Source organism: Carassius gibelio, chromosome B15 (genome assembly GCF_023724105.1).
Source record: "Carassius gibelio isolate Cgi1373 ecotype wild population from Czech Republic chromosome B15, carGib1.2-hapl.c, whole genome shotgun sequence".
Lineage (NCBI taxonomy): Eukaryota > Metazoa > Chordata > Actinopteri > Cypriniformes > Cyprinidae > Carassius > Carassius gibelio.
Window position 1 is genome coordinate 8,899,893 of NC_068410.1, and position 15,824 is coordinate 8,915,716.

Sequence of the window (15,824 nt, forward strand, 5' to 3'; positions counted from 1 at the left end):
ACCTGCATCCCACTTTCGATGAAAAACCCAATAACTTGCATAAAAAAACTAAATGAGCTTTCAGTCTTACTCCGCTGAATGATATAGCTAAGTTTTAATATAATTGTCACGTCTACCCTCACTCTAAAAACGGCTGGGTTATTTTTTAACCCAAAATGCTGGGTTGAGTCTGTTGGGTCATTTTGTTGGGTTATTTAATTTCTTTTTAAACACTTTTGGGTAGTTTAATTTTACCAGGTGTTGGGTTAAACCTGCTGGGTTGCGTCGCTGGGTTGTTTCAGGCCAGCGCTGGGTTATTTAACGCGCCTTGAAGATGTTTAAATCGCTCCCCAACTGTCACTTTGGAAGAACAACGGGGCAAAGCCACGGCTTTCAACTGTTTTAAGGTAAGTTTATTTAATGTTTTCAATAATAATTATTTTAAATTGGCAGAATTATAACTTTTTTTTTGCAGCAACAATACTGTTAAACGTCTACAGGCCAACATTATTTACGTTAAATGATGAACTGTTTACCTCAAACGGCCAACCTACGTTACGCGACTCGCATAATCGTGTTAAGGTATCTGAGACGACAGATTAATAAAGTTTTATTAAGTTTCAGACAGTGACTGATGGCTGAAATATGCGAATACCTGTGAAAACAGAGGAAAAACTAGTTTCTGACACTGAAAAGCGAATTTGATATTTAAGTGAGTCAAATGAGTTCAAAAAGTGAATACGACTTTCTGCTCTAATGTAAACGCCTGCAGTTGTCCATATCGACATTTAAATCATACAAATTGCGTACAATATAGTCGGACCGCAGGTCTAAAAGAACCGACGACCCAGTTCAAGTAAACCGGTTCAGTAATTCTCGAACAAAGTGATTCCCGGAAAAGAATCGACGTCTCAGGGCATTTCAAAGTGCGCGCACGCACAGCGAGTGACGCTGGCCGCGTTAGTGAAGTGATTTGATGCTTTTGTGGTTTATAAAGTCTTTTTACATACAAATTATAATTCAAAATGTGTTTTTTTTTCCTGTCAGAAAAGCGCATGGATACATTTGTGAGAGAAAAACTCGTCGAGTGCAGTCTTATTGAGGCGTCTAACGGTAAGTTCGTGTTTATTATACATTTTACATAATTGTTTGTCTGTGATAATCAACTAACGTTAACCCTCACGTAACTTAAACGCACATATATTTTTATTTTGTTCTATAGTTAAAGCTGCAACAGAATGTACCTAATTTATGAGCGTAAACATCATATATTAATTTTCCAGATCGTGTTTTTGACTTGTCCTTATCACTTTGGTACATCTATAAGTTTTTATATATGGACTGTTTTACCTACGTGACTTGTCATAGAAATGTCTGTGTGCGCGCATGCAGTGTGATCTCCCTTATCTGTGCCAGTGACTGTGTGTGTTTGATATAGCCAGCATATTAACATAAAACTGTGATTTATAATGACTGGAACATCCCATTGATTAAACAGTTTGAAAGCACACCTTTCAGCCAATCACTATATCATATTCTGCTTCTGTAGACCAACTCATAGGTGAATTTAACTCATAATCATGATGGGTCAATTTCATGATTAACTTCACACAGTTAATTGAACTGAATCACTGTTATTAAAACAATTTGTATTTTTTTCTTTTTTTTAAACTTTATTTTAAAGGTTGGAACAAACATGGAATTCCTTAACTGAGCAGAGTCCACAAAACCCCATCCAATTGTCGTGGCGATTTAAAAATGACAGCAGATCTCTCAGGCATTGATCATAATCAATGGACAGGTAAGGATATTCTGCACTATTTTCAAAAGGAATTGCAAATTGTATATTTAATTGTATTTTTCCACATGTGGACATATACATTGTGAAATAGTCCAAACTCAATTGAAAAGCATTTGTATTTCAGATGCCTTACACAAAAAGCTGTCAATTTGTGTCAAGGGTGGGACTATACTATGGGGCGTGTTTGTATTGGGAGATATTTTGTAGTTTTTACCCCAAATCTCTCACTGTTTGCACTCTGATGCACGTCAGCAAACAACATTGCAGTTCTACTCTTATTTAGCTGCATCTTACCCTATATTTTATTCCTCCGGTGAAAAGCATTTGGTTAATGGTGAATATTGACCAATAGTACCATGTGGCTCTAACGGTTAGCAGGGGATAGTAGCTGCATTTGGGGTAAAAATGACAGAATTATTTATTGTGTGAGGTGCCAAGAATATAGGGAGATTGCACTGTCTGTTCTTTATCACACATCTCTCGGAGCGGCAGCTGCCTTTAGTAGTGCCTTAACCTCCATTGTTCAAAGCATTTTGCACAGTTGTCTTTGGGTGACGTCACCTCCCAATACAAACACTCTCCATAGTATGGTCCCACCTCTGGCAAAAATTGACAGTTTTCAATGTGAGGCATTGGAAATTCAGATGCTAAAGATTCCATTTGAGTTTTGGCAGGTAACATGTGCGACACAGTGAAAAAACAGACATGGTAATTCATAAAACCTCATGTACTTGTTCTTATGTTGCATCTATGCTAACATTAGTCTGTTTCTCTCTTATTCCAAGGTCACCGTAGCCACCCGTATCCAGTACGTATCCAGATCAGATGGAGATCATCATCTAGAAAGGACCTCTACATCCCTGAAAGACCGCGGAGACCAGGACAACTAGAGCCCCAGATACAGATCCCCTGTAAAGACCTTGTCTCAGAGGAGCACCAGGACAAGACCACAGGAAACAGATGATTCTTCTGCACAATCTGACTTCGCTGCAGCCTGGAATTGAACTACTGGTTTTGTCTGGTCAGAGGAGAACTGACCCCAACTGAGCCTGGTTTCTCCCAAGGATTTTTCTCCATTCTGTCATCGATGGAGTTTTGGTTCCTTGTTTTTCTTTAGTTGGGGACAATTAATATCAAGCGATATCATCCACTTGATTGCACAGAGGGACGATACATCACTGAATCAATGACGAATTGACTTTAACTGAAAACTGAGTGTTTACTGTTGTCCCTTTGCATTATTACACACTATTTTCCTATTTAATACTGTAAAGCTGCTATGATGCAGTATTTGATCAATATGACAGGCTTATTACTCATAATACATGGAAAATACAGCTACAAACTGACTTTGTTTTTCCATTTGAAATTTGGCAGTCACTGTGCATTCATGAAAACTGAAACCGTAATTTTTGTTCAGTGTTTTTGAAACAGTATTTTTGTTCAAGATTTGCAATTGTGTTTGGATTGTCACAATTTGTCACATGTGGAAAACGCAATTGAAAATATAATTAGCAATTCCTTTTGAAAATTGTCCTTCCATAGACAGGCTCTATAACAGAGTACACTGCTCTCAGGTGTAGATCTTTGCTTCAGAGCTTAAGTGTTTGACAATAGTTCACCCAAAAATGAAAATTGTCACTAATTATACACCCTGGTCTGAAAGCTCTCGAATATCAGCGAAAATATCTTAACTTGTGTTCTGAAGATGAACAAAGGTCTTACGGGTTTGTAACGGCATGAAGTTGAGTAATAAATGACAGAATTTTCATTTTTGGGTGAACTATATGTTGAACTACCCTAAGCACTGCACATCTACCTACGTAGGAGTCTTTATATACTTGATATAAATTTAAGGACATCTTTAAATGATTTTACATTTAAATTTAAAGAATGTTAATTGTCAATGTCATTTCACTGTGTATTTAAATAGCTAAATATGTCAAAATGTAATAGTTCAACAGCTAGACAGGTCATTCAGATATAATTTTCTTATTTATTGCAACTGTATTTCTTTGATTTTTATTTATTTATTTTGCATTTGCTGGAAACAAAAAAAGGGAAAATTCCATGTTGTTTGTCATTGGTACAAATTTTTTAATGTCAGATGGCATTAAAAATATTTTTTAACAGTCTAAATAACCTGTATTCTTCATTATTTATTAATCCATGATTGCTTTATTAAGCAAAAGTGAAATTATGAGAATAACCCAGCAAGAATAACCCAGAATCATAAAAATGCAAACCCACAAATGGTAAAAATGACTCTATCTTGGGTTTTCTCAATAACCCAGCATGCTGGGTTAAAATGTGTAAACCAGCATGCTGGGTTACTTTAACCCAGCACGTGTTCTGTCCAATATTTACCCAGTGCTGGGTTGCCAATTGGGTTATTTTTAACCCAGCCATTTTTAGAGTGCTATAACATTTATAAAGTATTGTCCTTGCGTTAAATATGTGAACAGACATGAAATATTCCACTAGTCTATTTAAAAAACAATGTTATAGCATAATGTAGATAACGGTAAAAAAAAAAAAAAAAAAAAAAAAATTAAGTAAACATTTGGCCATCCGAACCACAGTAGCATCCTTCTTGCAAAAGTAACTAATTCAGTCGATAGATTTGTGCGAAATGACAATGAAATATCAAACTAAACGATAAAAATTAAATAAAAAAAGTAAGCATTTGTCCGACAAAATAACGACAGGAGATCGTATTTGTGCTATTTATCCCATAATCTCGTGCGGTTACCACAGCAACCCATCAGCCGCTTCGATCTCAGCAGGCTGCGCCGAACCAGAGACTTTGGCCGAACGCAATCACACCGCGCGGGCTGGACAGAGCAGGGCCGCCGCCGCTGCCGCTGCGTTTAGAAGTATCTGGAAAGTTCGCCGAAAAGCGATATCAATGGGTCGCGAGGACTAAAATAGTGTGCGCGCGCGAGTTCTGGATTACCCACAGTGACTGGACTGACACGTAGCCTACTAGCGGGTTTGTGTATTTGTTGAACACACCGCTCGGCGTACGGACCGGAGTCCAGGGTGGCTGTCGTGGGCTTTCACTTGGGGTTTCACAAGTGGTGTATTGCTGTGTTCTAAAACGAAGGGATTGAGACCATGTCCAATGAATTTACAGACAGGTGCACGCCGTAAGTGGATGCTGTGCTTGCTAATTGTATAAAGAGATAAAGATTTCATTTCATGTATCGTCACTGTATCAGATGAATATTGAAACTCCATATTTGAACATCCACCTAAACTGAAATTCAAGTACAAATCTAGTTAAGTTCGCTTTCCTCATTTCATACACTTGTCAATGACATTGACATTCCAAAACATCTGAAACATGTACAAGTGAGCTAGAAACCTATATTTGAATCCTTCAAAAGTGTAATACCCCTGAACTTTTTTGTTTTAGAGCTGTTGTCTAATTTAATTAAAAGAACAAAAGCACTGGTAATGCTGCAAAAAAACAGGTGGGCATTCCTGTTCTCATCTGGGATGATGATTATGAATGAAGCAAAAGCGTGCTATTTTACCATTCATATTTTTTACTTGTTCTAGATAACTAATTTTATGAGACTGCATGGTAGATTTTTTTCAGGATCATTCTGTGTAAGCAGAGAACACAGGTATAGGTCTCTGCAGGAAAGTAATGGGAGTTACCAGATCAGGGTGTTTTTAGATCATGATACCTGATTGGCTGACGTCATAGTGATGTTAGGTTTAGGGGTGGGGTTAGGTAGGGGGGATCATTTTGATTGCATGATTTAGAAACACCCGGCAGTTTGAAAACACCCACAAGGTCATAAATGCCCACTTTTGCTTTGCAGAGACCTACTGAATGATGGGAAGGTTGGAATCAATGTAAACACTGTGTTCATTAGTCCCATAAGGATAATTTAAGATTAACAAGGGTGTAGAAGTACCTAACCCTGATCGTAAGCCTAAAACAGATATTTCCTGAAAAGTTATCCCTCAGTTCTGATTGGTTGATTGGAATGTTGTTCCAGGATCATCAAGGATGTTGATCCAGGAATATGTTGTACTTGGTGAAATCACGGTCACCCCCATTGAATACTGTAACTTTCTCACAAATCTCCTCTGTAGTGAATGGGTGCCGTCAGATTGAGAGTCCAAACAGCTAGTAAAATCATCACAATAATCCACTAGTAATTGACATCACTCCAGTCCATAAGTTAATGTCTTGTAAAAGTAAAAAAAAAAAATGATGTTTTTTTTTTTTTGTTGTTGTTGTTTTTTAAACATCAGACTATTGCATCCAGGTAAAATATTAGTCCTTTATTCATATAATTATGCTTTCTCTAGGGAAATTTTGACTCCTCTGAATCAGGATAGAAATATGCACAGATTTTGTTGTGAGAGGACAAGAAATTAACTTTTTAATTGAATGAATCCTTATTAAGTTAATTATGGACTTGTATTTTGTCCAGAACTGAAGGTTTAAAGTTAAAACTACATATTGTTAAAACTCATCTACATATTAGATGGCCCGACAGTGCATATGCTTTCAGATTTTTTCATATTTGGGTGAACTGTCATGTTATTTATTTATTTTTTTTGGATTAAAGAATACGATTGTGACTTTCATTGTCTTGATCAGGTCATGTACCAGGAGCACCATTTCCACCATCGAGCAGCTCACGGCTGTGTTGTTGGCTAAACTGAAAGACAATGCAGAAGCTAATGTGCTGAAGAAAGTGGTGGAGTATGTCATCTCTGTACGTCTTTGCACTGAACCTGTGAATATTGCAAGAAATAATTTATTTTCATGATATTTAATGGATACCAGGGACATGTACCAGAAATAGAGGCTTTTAGTTAATTATAAATTCTCCTAAAATTATTTATAGTGCTAATAATGTATTACAGTCATTTTTATTCTTGTCATCATGATATTTTAGAGAAAAGGCCTTGCTTTATTTTCATACAGCAGTAACTTTTAACGAGGACCTTTTTAATTTGGACATAAACCACAAATGTGCAAGCAATCAATCCGATGGGTTGTTTGTTTGTGTCATTTCTTTGGCCATACAAATGATTTTGTCACGTATAGATCCCTTCATTCTTCACTGGTTCAGAAAGGAGGTCTGTGCTGGATGCTGCCAAGATTGCCGGCTAGAACTGCCTGAAGCTAATGAATGACAGCACTGCAGGTATCTTTTGAATTAATGAAACTCACAACAACAGTGCCTTTGCCACATGCGAAGCAATGTTGACAGTGTCATTTATCATTCCAGTGGCGTTAAACTATGGCAGGCTGTGATGAGAATCCAAAGATTGTGGCAGTTGTGGACATGGGCCACTCAGCTCTCCAGGTGTCTGTTTGTGCTTTCAACAAAGGCTAAGATGAGGTTAGTCTCAGTCAAAGTCAGACGCTCGTGTAGATCCTCGACTTTGCATTTTCACGCACATCAGTGAACTCTGTATTTTGCAGGTGCTGTCAACCGCCTTTGATCCTTATTTGGGAGGGAAAGACTTTGATCAGAGGCTGGTGGAATACTTCTGGGCTGAATTTAAGTCTAGGTGTTGCAACTGACACAAGAATGTGTGAGAAAATCAAAAATCCAATGAGAAGCAACTCCACAGACATTCTCCTCAGTACTGAGTGCTTTATGGACATTAAAGACGTGTGTGGTGAAATGAACAGGTATGTGACTGTAGTGTTATTTAGAGCTATGAATTGTTAATGCACAATATATTTGTAAAAAAAAAATACTTTTTTTGTTTGCTTAGTATTTAAAGGAGTGTTTAAACAACACTGTTTGCAACTAAAAATGGGAAGACATTTTAAGCATTTTTGCTATTCATTTACACAACACTGTTTTGGGGGCCTGAAAATGCAAATCTTTGAAAACACGTAGTGTTTCTTTAAAAATGGCATCGACAACTACTGTCTTGGCATTCATAATAATGCTTTTTTAGTTGTTTTTGCAGATTAATGTAAACGGGAATCATTTTGATAACAAAACTTGCAAAAAAAATAAATAATGCAGTTTTTAATACAGTCTTTGTGTAAATGTATCCTAAATATGCATGTACATTTTTTGTGATTTTACATTTTTATTTCCTTTGGGTCTAATGCTTATTTAAATCTTATTGTATAAACACTAAAAATATATTTATTAACACTCTAAAATTTAATATTTAGCAGACTTTAAAACACGAGTAGCGTTGTAAACAATATATTTTTTTGTTTTTGATGTTTTTTTTGGTTATATTCAAAATGTATTAAAAAAATATAGAATTTTAATATCAGCTTTTTATCGGTTAAACAATCCTATGCATTACGCACATATGTATCAGTTCATCAATATTAGTTTTTAAGTGGTTAAAACTGTAATTCATCCACTGGCCGCTTGAGGCAGGCTGCAAAAGGGAATCCCCATGTTAAAATGCCCAAGTTTACAGCAGAAAAAAAATTTACAGCCTAGTGCAAAAAATTATTTTGGTCTATATAGCTAATTTTGCCCTTCATGACAACTGTGAGGTGGGTGAATTTTTTAATAACTGCATTTAATTTATATTAATCCTCAAATTTCTGCATAATCAAGGGCGTGGTCACTTGAGTGACAGGTGGATTGCCGCTGCTGTCACTGTGGGCGAGCTAGGTGGGTGTGGCTTCAGCAACAAGCTCCGCCTTTTTGCCCATTTTTGGTCCTGGAGAGTCACGCGGTGATGCACTGCCAAGATGGCGAGGGCCTGCTCTGCACACTTTGAGCTTCAAAAACACTCTTCAGGAGTCTACTGGTGACGTCACGGACACTACGTCCATGTTTTTATACAGTCTATGGTTTTTACATTCTAGCAAATTTCACAAATTATATATTTTTATTCATTTGTAGAATTTGAGCTCATTTTATTTATTTAAAAAATTTTATATATATATATTTACATGCCTAAATTCTCATCTTAATTGGATATTTGTCTACACAATTTGTTGTCTACGCATGTCACATTACAGAACTGCAACTGGGCTACTTCATTTGTGATACTACTACTCAGCATATTTGATCAATATCAAATATGGTCCTCTTCCACACAGGGCCAAATTTGAGTTGTTATACGCCGACCTGATCGAGAGAGTGATGGTTCCATTGATGACACCTGTAGAACAGGTTCAAGTGTGGCTTCAGGACATCAGTGCTGTGGAGATTATAGGGGGAGCCACACGGCTCCCTGCTGTAAAGGCCCAGATTAGTCAATTCTTCACGAAGGATGTGAGCACTACATTTAATACAGATGAAGCAGTGGCCAGAGGTTGTGCGTTACAGGAAAGTAGTAACAAACAGCATAATGTGGATCATTTAAAGTGGAAGGTTGTAATAATGTAAAATTTTTCAATTAGCTGAATATGAATATGCAACTAAGTAAACCATTCAAAGGTTGGTTGGGGAAATTGCTCTGTATCCCAGTATCCCAACTAGCCCTACACTGCAAAACTCACTCAAATTCATTCCAATGACATGAATCTGTGGTGGGGCTTTTGGTTGCTTAAGCAATGATAGACTGTGGGTGTGTCTGGTAAACCTATCATTTAATTTTTTTTAGATTATTATTTAAGATTATTCTCACCAAGGCTTTATTTGATCAAAAACATAAAAAATATGTTGTAAAATATTAACATTTAATACATCTATTTGCTATTTTGGAAACTGCTGTTTGCATTTTTGCATTTTTTTTCTTTTCACTGAACAAAAATTTCAAAACAACATTTATTTGAAATAAAATATTTTGGTCAATTCTAAATGAATTTTCTGTTACTTGATCAATTTGAAAGTTCTTGCTAAAGAAAAATAATTGTAAAAACAAAAATCTTACTGACCCCAAACTTTTGAATGGTAGTGTGTTTTGAGACATGTTGCACACTATATTTAGCAGAATGTGAAAACTGTGAATCTGTACAACATTGATTGCATGAAAAATATTTTTTTCCCATAGTGTGCCATGCTCTCTCCTGCATTCAGAGTGTGAGACTTCACCATTACAGATGCTATCCTATTCCCTGTCTCTCTGTCCCGGACCAGTGGAGCAGATCAAGGCATATCGTAAGCTCAGCTCGCTACTGTACTTTGTATCAGAACCAGGCCCAGGGAAATGTGCTTCTGTTTTCATTTGGTTTAACACTATACACGATCTACATGCATAGACTGTACTCTGCATCTCCTATACTAATGCACCTCTTACTTCAAACTGTTACAAGATATTTGGAAGGAATCATTCCTTTCCGTCAGCCAAAATTATCACGTTTTACAAGAGCAAGCCTTTTCTTGTGGAATCAAATTTGGATTTGAAATCACTGCCCTTTCCTGAGGCGAAGATCGATGAGAATAGAGGGGTTTCCCTTCAGGCCACAGTAGTGTTTATATTGTGGCATACTAATGATACTGATATCATAATTTTAATGTGAATTAATGCTATGTGAAACCATCGAAATAAATGAGATTTGCAGGCATTATGGCTCTGATGATGTTGACAGAGGTGGGTAGCACATTGCGCTTGTTTCATAACCAAATAATGTCATGTAATTATTTTCATCTTTTTATTAATGATATTTTCTTTCTTTGATGATATTCAGTCATCAACAAAGGGATGCTGTAGAAAATATTAAATTGTTTTTTTTTTTTTAAGTAAAATGGTTATACAAGTTAACGTCAAGAACCAGGAAAGTCTTTTCAACTAATGCAGCCACGTACATCAATTTGCCTAAAAATCGAAAACTGCTATTCTAGAAACCCATTAGAAATTCCAGAGGGAACCCAACTGAATTAGCTTTCCAGGGCGCTCTACAAATTGACATCATTACTGAACAGCTATATTCAAGCTTTTAGTGATGAAATGGGTGTGGGGATGAAAAAAATGTATTAGTTTATAATGCTCTGCTTGGCTAGCATGTATTTCTCGTAGTTATGCTTTATATGATCACTAACGTTGACTGCTGGGCTTTCTATGAGGGTGACCGTGGGCAATTGGCTCCTTGTTGTGATGCAGTAGCATAATTGTGTAGAAACGCTCCCTATCAGCTCCCTGGATCGGTCATTTCTAGGACAAGATACAGGAGGCAAATACTCAGCTCTCGGTAGACAAAGAAAACCTGCCAAAAGCAGAGTCCCCTCATGGACAAAGAGCAGAATCAAACAGATGAACTAAGTGTAAGTAAGCTACAGTACATCTCTCACTTACTGCCTTCTTAATTAATTTTGCTTTATATGTGCATATCAAACAGGCTTGTTGATATGTATCTAGTTTATGTAAAAACATTGTTATTCATGTCACATCTTGTAAAACATCTTAATATGCATTCTGTCAGTTTGACTGACTGTTGTACCATTATGCTAATAGACATTGTCTGTTCTTCACAGATGTATGGAGAACTAAACGATCACACCCCAATGCTAAAAAAGCCAAGAAGGTCAAGCAAGTTGTTCTGCCCTTCTGTCTTAAGTGTCACATGATACTTCAGAAATCATTATTATAACTCAACTCAACTCAACTTTATTTATAAAGCACTTTCAACACCACAAGTGGAACCAAAGTGCTGTACAGAAAGTATAAAAGAGAAACATAAAAACAAAAACAGACAAATGACATACACACTCACAAAGCATTGTCAAAAGCTAAAGAAAACAGATAAGTTTTAAGCGCACTCTGAAAAACACCCAATGAAGGACAAGTTTTAACAGACAGAGGAAGGTCATTCCAAAGCCTAGGAGCTGCAACAGAAAACGCCCGATTGCTTTAACATTTTAAACGCGTTCGTGGAACTACAAGAAGCAACTGATCATTTGAGCGCAGAGATCTGCTGGATTGACAGCGGCTGATTAAATCAGTAACATACTCGGGGGCTAGACCATGCAGAGATTTAAAAACGGACAACAGCGCTTTGTATTGAATTCTGTAACGTATGGGTAACCAATGTAGTTTAATTAAAACCGGAGTAATGTGTTCTCTCTTCTTGGTACCCATTAAAAGTCTGGCAGCTGGGTTCTGAACGAGCTGCAAACAGGAGAGAGAAGCCTGACTCACACCGAGATACAATACATTACAATAATCCAAACGTGAAGACACAAAGGCGTGAACAACTTTCTCCATATCATTAAAAGTAAGAATAGATTTCTAGTTATTGATCTTAGATGGAAGAAACTATTCTTAACAACAGCATTAATTTGCTGCTCAAATTTAAGCTCAGAGTCAAAAATGACTCCAAAGTTCCTCACGCTAGACAGTTTTTTCCCAGGAAACAACCCCAAGCAGTCATCATCCACACACCCCTTATTTCCAAATAAAATGAGCTCAGTCTTGTCCTTGTTTAATTGGAGAAAGTTATTTGCAAGCCAGCACTTAACTTCTGCCAAACATGCATGAAGAGACTGAATGGCACTTTTATGTCATTGTTTCAGTGGTATATAAATTTGAGAATCATCTGCATAAAGATGATATTGAATCCCAAATTTAAAAAAAATAATAATAAGCTGATTTGATGCTCAAGAAACATTTTTAACAATTTCAACATTTAAAGGTGCAGTAGGGAACTTTTGTAAAAAAAATATTTTTTACATATTTATTAAACCTGTCATTATGTCCTGACAGTAGAATATGAGACATATGAGAAAAAATCAAGCTCCTCTGGCTCCTCCCAGTGGTTCTATTGCCATTTGCAGAAAGTCATCCGCTCCCGGTAAGAAATCAACCAATCAGAGCTGCGATCCGTAACTTTGTTTGTGTTCAAAATGTAGAAAAATGTATATAATAAGCGAGTACACCATGAATCCATTTTCCAAACCGTGTTTTTGGCTTGTCCTGAATCACTAGGGTGCACCTATAATAAGTGTTTATATTCGGACTATTTTAGATTGCTTCGGGGTACCGCGGCGGAGTAACCCAGTACCTTTGTGATTCTTCATAGTCAAAAACAGAGAGAAGTAGTTCCGGCTACGATGTTCTTCCGCAATACGCAAGCAGTTCTGTTTATTAACCGCTAGAGCGTCAAAAGTTCCCTACCGCAGCTTTAAGGATTCTTAGATAAACATAAAGTTTGAAGAACAGTGTTTATTTGAAATAAACATGTTTGATTAATGCAATAAAAGTAAACATTTCTTATTTAAAATAGGTGAAATCTTGGACGTTAGTACAGATCGTGTGAACCTTAAAAATACTAAAATCTAAACAGAAAAGCTTAAGTTTATATTAAAAATCTAAAATACTAAGCCATTTTGCAATTCCTATCAGTTTAACTTTTCTGTCAAATTATATTTATAATCAAATGTATAATTCATTAAGCTGTATTCAATTCGAAAAAATCTAAACAAGAGCACTTTTAGTATCAGTCTCAGACTTTGAGTAAAAATAACTTGAATAAATAAAAGAAGCATAGCTGTCTTTTAGCATGAGATTGTTTCAGTAATTCTGAAATGACGATTCAAAAGCTGTGATAGATATTTAGTTAGCCTTAGAAGTGAGGTTTTGGTATGTTGACATTACATGAAGCCACGAATAAAGGCATTCTGGTAGATTTCTGAATATCAAAGCTATTCAAAAAGCCATCACTCATTCTCACCATCTGGCACTCACTTAAATTCCTCTTCTTCTTTTCTGACAGAGCAAAATGATACAGCAAGACTGCCAGGAGAAAGCTAAAACTGCAGTCGAGGAGAATGTCTATTAGCTGGAGGGTCCCTATCAGACATTTAGAAATGCTCAAGTAATGTATCTTCCGTGTAGCTTTTCCTAGATAGTTAACATAGCATTACCTTTAGAGTGACATGTAATGTATTTAGCTCACAGGGACTGTTATCAACAGACTGTGATTTATTCAGAGCGTTCGTTAATGTTTTCATGTTTCAGAATCCTGTTCCTGATTGCGGAATCTCTGAAGGCCATTTTCAGTTCATGCATAAATGAAAAAAAAAACTCTCGTTCATTTCAGTTAGTTAGTAGTTCATATGAGCTCTTGCAGCTGAAAGGAAAACAAATATGAATGACGCAGAAAACAAACACTTTTTTTTCTTCTCTCCAGGACCATCAGGCGTTCTCTTGAGCTTTTACATGGCACAGAGAGCTGGCTGTATGAAGAGTGAGCAGACGTACATTAACAAGCTGGAAGAAATACACGTGAGTCATTTGTCTTCAAACACATTCGATCCTAGCCACGACAAATTGATTTTGTGTTCTCTCTGAGGTAACCGGACTCGTACACCGCGATAGGTTTCATTTTGCTCCGTTTGATGTGCGGCCGCAGTTTTGTGTTTTAATTGACTCGCGCTGTCTTGACAGCTTGTGGCGTTGGGATGCCATGCGTTTCGATTGAAGGCTAGGAGAGTCATTTGTGTAGCTTTCAAAACCCCTCTGTTGCACTTTAGGAAGAGCACTAATTGGTTGCTGTGTACTGCACACCAAACAAATGCATGCATGCTTACAAACAGTGATGTAGTCTTCTGTTTTATTCAACAGAGCCTGGGTAAGCCTGTCCAAAACAGATACCAGGAGTCCATACGGAGAATTAAATGTTTGAGGAGCTGTCAGCCAAAATAAAAAGCTACATGATTATTATGGAGGGGTGTAAGAATGGAGTAAGAATAAGTTTTCTCTCTCATTTTCTTCATCATATATCACGTCTTATTTGGAACAATCATGCTCTGCAAGGCTCTTTACAGCACAGGGAGGCATTGTTTTATACATTATAATGGATCTCATGCAGTTACACAGTCAGATTTCAGCCATCAGTCTCTTACAACTGACTATAAATAGTGTCTGCTTTTACATTTATTCATTAAGCATAAGCTTTTATCCAAAGCGCCTTATAAATGAGGAATGCAACAACACAGTAATTCATCCTAAGGAGACTGTAATATCAGAAGTGCTGCAATACTTTCTTTTAAATTCCTAAACTGACTAAAAATTGTATTCTCATAAATGGTTGTATGGTCTCATAAATTGTGTTGTATTTAATGGAATACTATACTTAATGTAAAGAATTTATTGTCAGTAACTAGGTATGCACATAATGGTTATGTATCATTTAATTGTACATGCTCATTTACTTTATTTTTACATGTATATTTTTACCTTGCTGTAATCTATGTTCACCAGGGTTATTAAGTAGAAAAGAAAAAAAATCCCTTCTTGAAATAAAATAAATATTAGCTGAAAAAAAAAAAAAATACTAACACATCACTGTGAAAAACCATGTTATACTTTCGTAATGCATTTAAGTATACTGTTTATATAGATACGTTTTAATATATATTGCAAACTTTTTCTCTCAGTGTGACAGTTACTGTCATATCAATGCCGTGGACATGGACAAGGTCAGAGTGTGTGTTGAAGATTCACAAGTGTGGATGACAAATGCACACTTGATCAGTAACCTGCCATACACAGCGCTCAGATGAAGCAGAAATTACAGGTGAAGAAAGACTAAAAGCTTCACAAACACATATCACGGTGGGAGACACATCTCAGAATAACCTTATTTGTAATCACCATTGATTTCTATGTCCGAGCAGCCACAGGGGGGTGGTGTTAGCTGTCTATGTCATCACTCAACTTTGAAATGCTTTTAAAAAAAAGTTTTTTTTTTTTTTTTTTTTTTACTGTGATACATTTCTCTCTTTCGTAATCCAGTTCTAAATATATTTAAGCATCTGTAAAATTAATTATCGATTGATTGCCATTTAATTTACAGATTTTAGTTTATATTTTATTTTTTTAATCACACACCAGGATTTTTTAATTAATTAATTTAGAAAGCATGTTATTAACCCCCATTTATAATTAATTCAATAATATTAGCATTTGTTTGCAATAGTATTGCATATATTTTTTCTACAATTCTCCCGGCACTCAACAACATTTGTGAGGAGAGTTGATGAGCATTTGTTTGCAATAGTATTGCATATATTTTTTCTACAATTCTCCCGGCACTCAACAACATTTGTGAGGAGAGTTGATGAAAACATTCAAGCCACGCAACAAAAAAAGCCCAGAAAATGTGACTATGGAATATACTGATTTTGTTCAAAAT

The 15,824-nt window shown here is 36.3% G+C and overlaps 3 long non-coding RNA genes across 3 annotated transcripts; all 3 read left to right on the forward strand.

Annotated features, from left to right (window-relative positions):
• Positions 1-121: 121 nt before the first annotated feature.
• On the forward strand, positions 122-4,186 carry LOC127972252 (uncharacterized). The gene is made up of 4 exons (XR_008157058.1): positions 122-386; positions 1,027-1,092; positions 1,664-1,780; positions 2,566-4,186. It is a non-coding gene; the product is annotated as an uncharacterized LOC127972252 (long non-coding RNA).
• A 417-nt stretch (positions 4,187-4,603) lies between these two features.
• LOC127972249 (uncharacterized) lies at positions 4,604-7,511 on the forward strand. The gene is made up of 5 exons (XR_008157055.1): positions 4,604-4,929; positions 6,405-6,509; positions 6,883-6,957; positions 7,042-7,155; positions 7,239-7,511. It is a non-coding gene; the product is annotated as an uncharacterized LOC127972249 (long non-coding RNA).
• A 5,669-nt stretch (positions 7,512-13,180) lies between these two features.
• On the forward strand, positions 13,181-15,550 carry LOC127972250 (uncharacterized). Its single transcript, XR_008157056.1, has 3 exons — positions 13,181-13,502; positions 13,818-13,912; positions 14,252-15,550. It is a non-coding gene; the product is annotated as an uncharacterized LOC127972250 (long non-coding RNA).
• Positions 15,551-15,824: the final 274 nt, after the last annotated feature.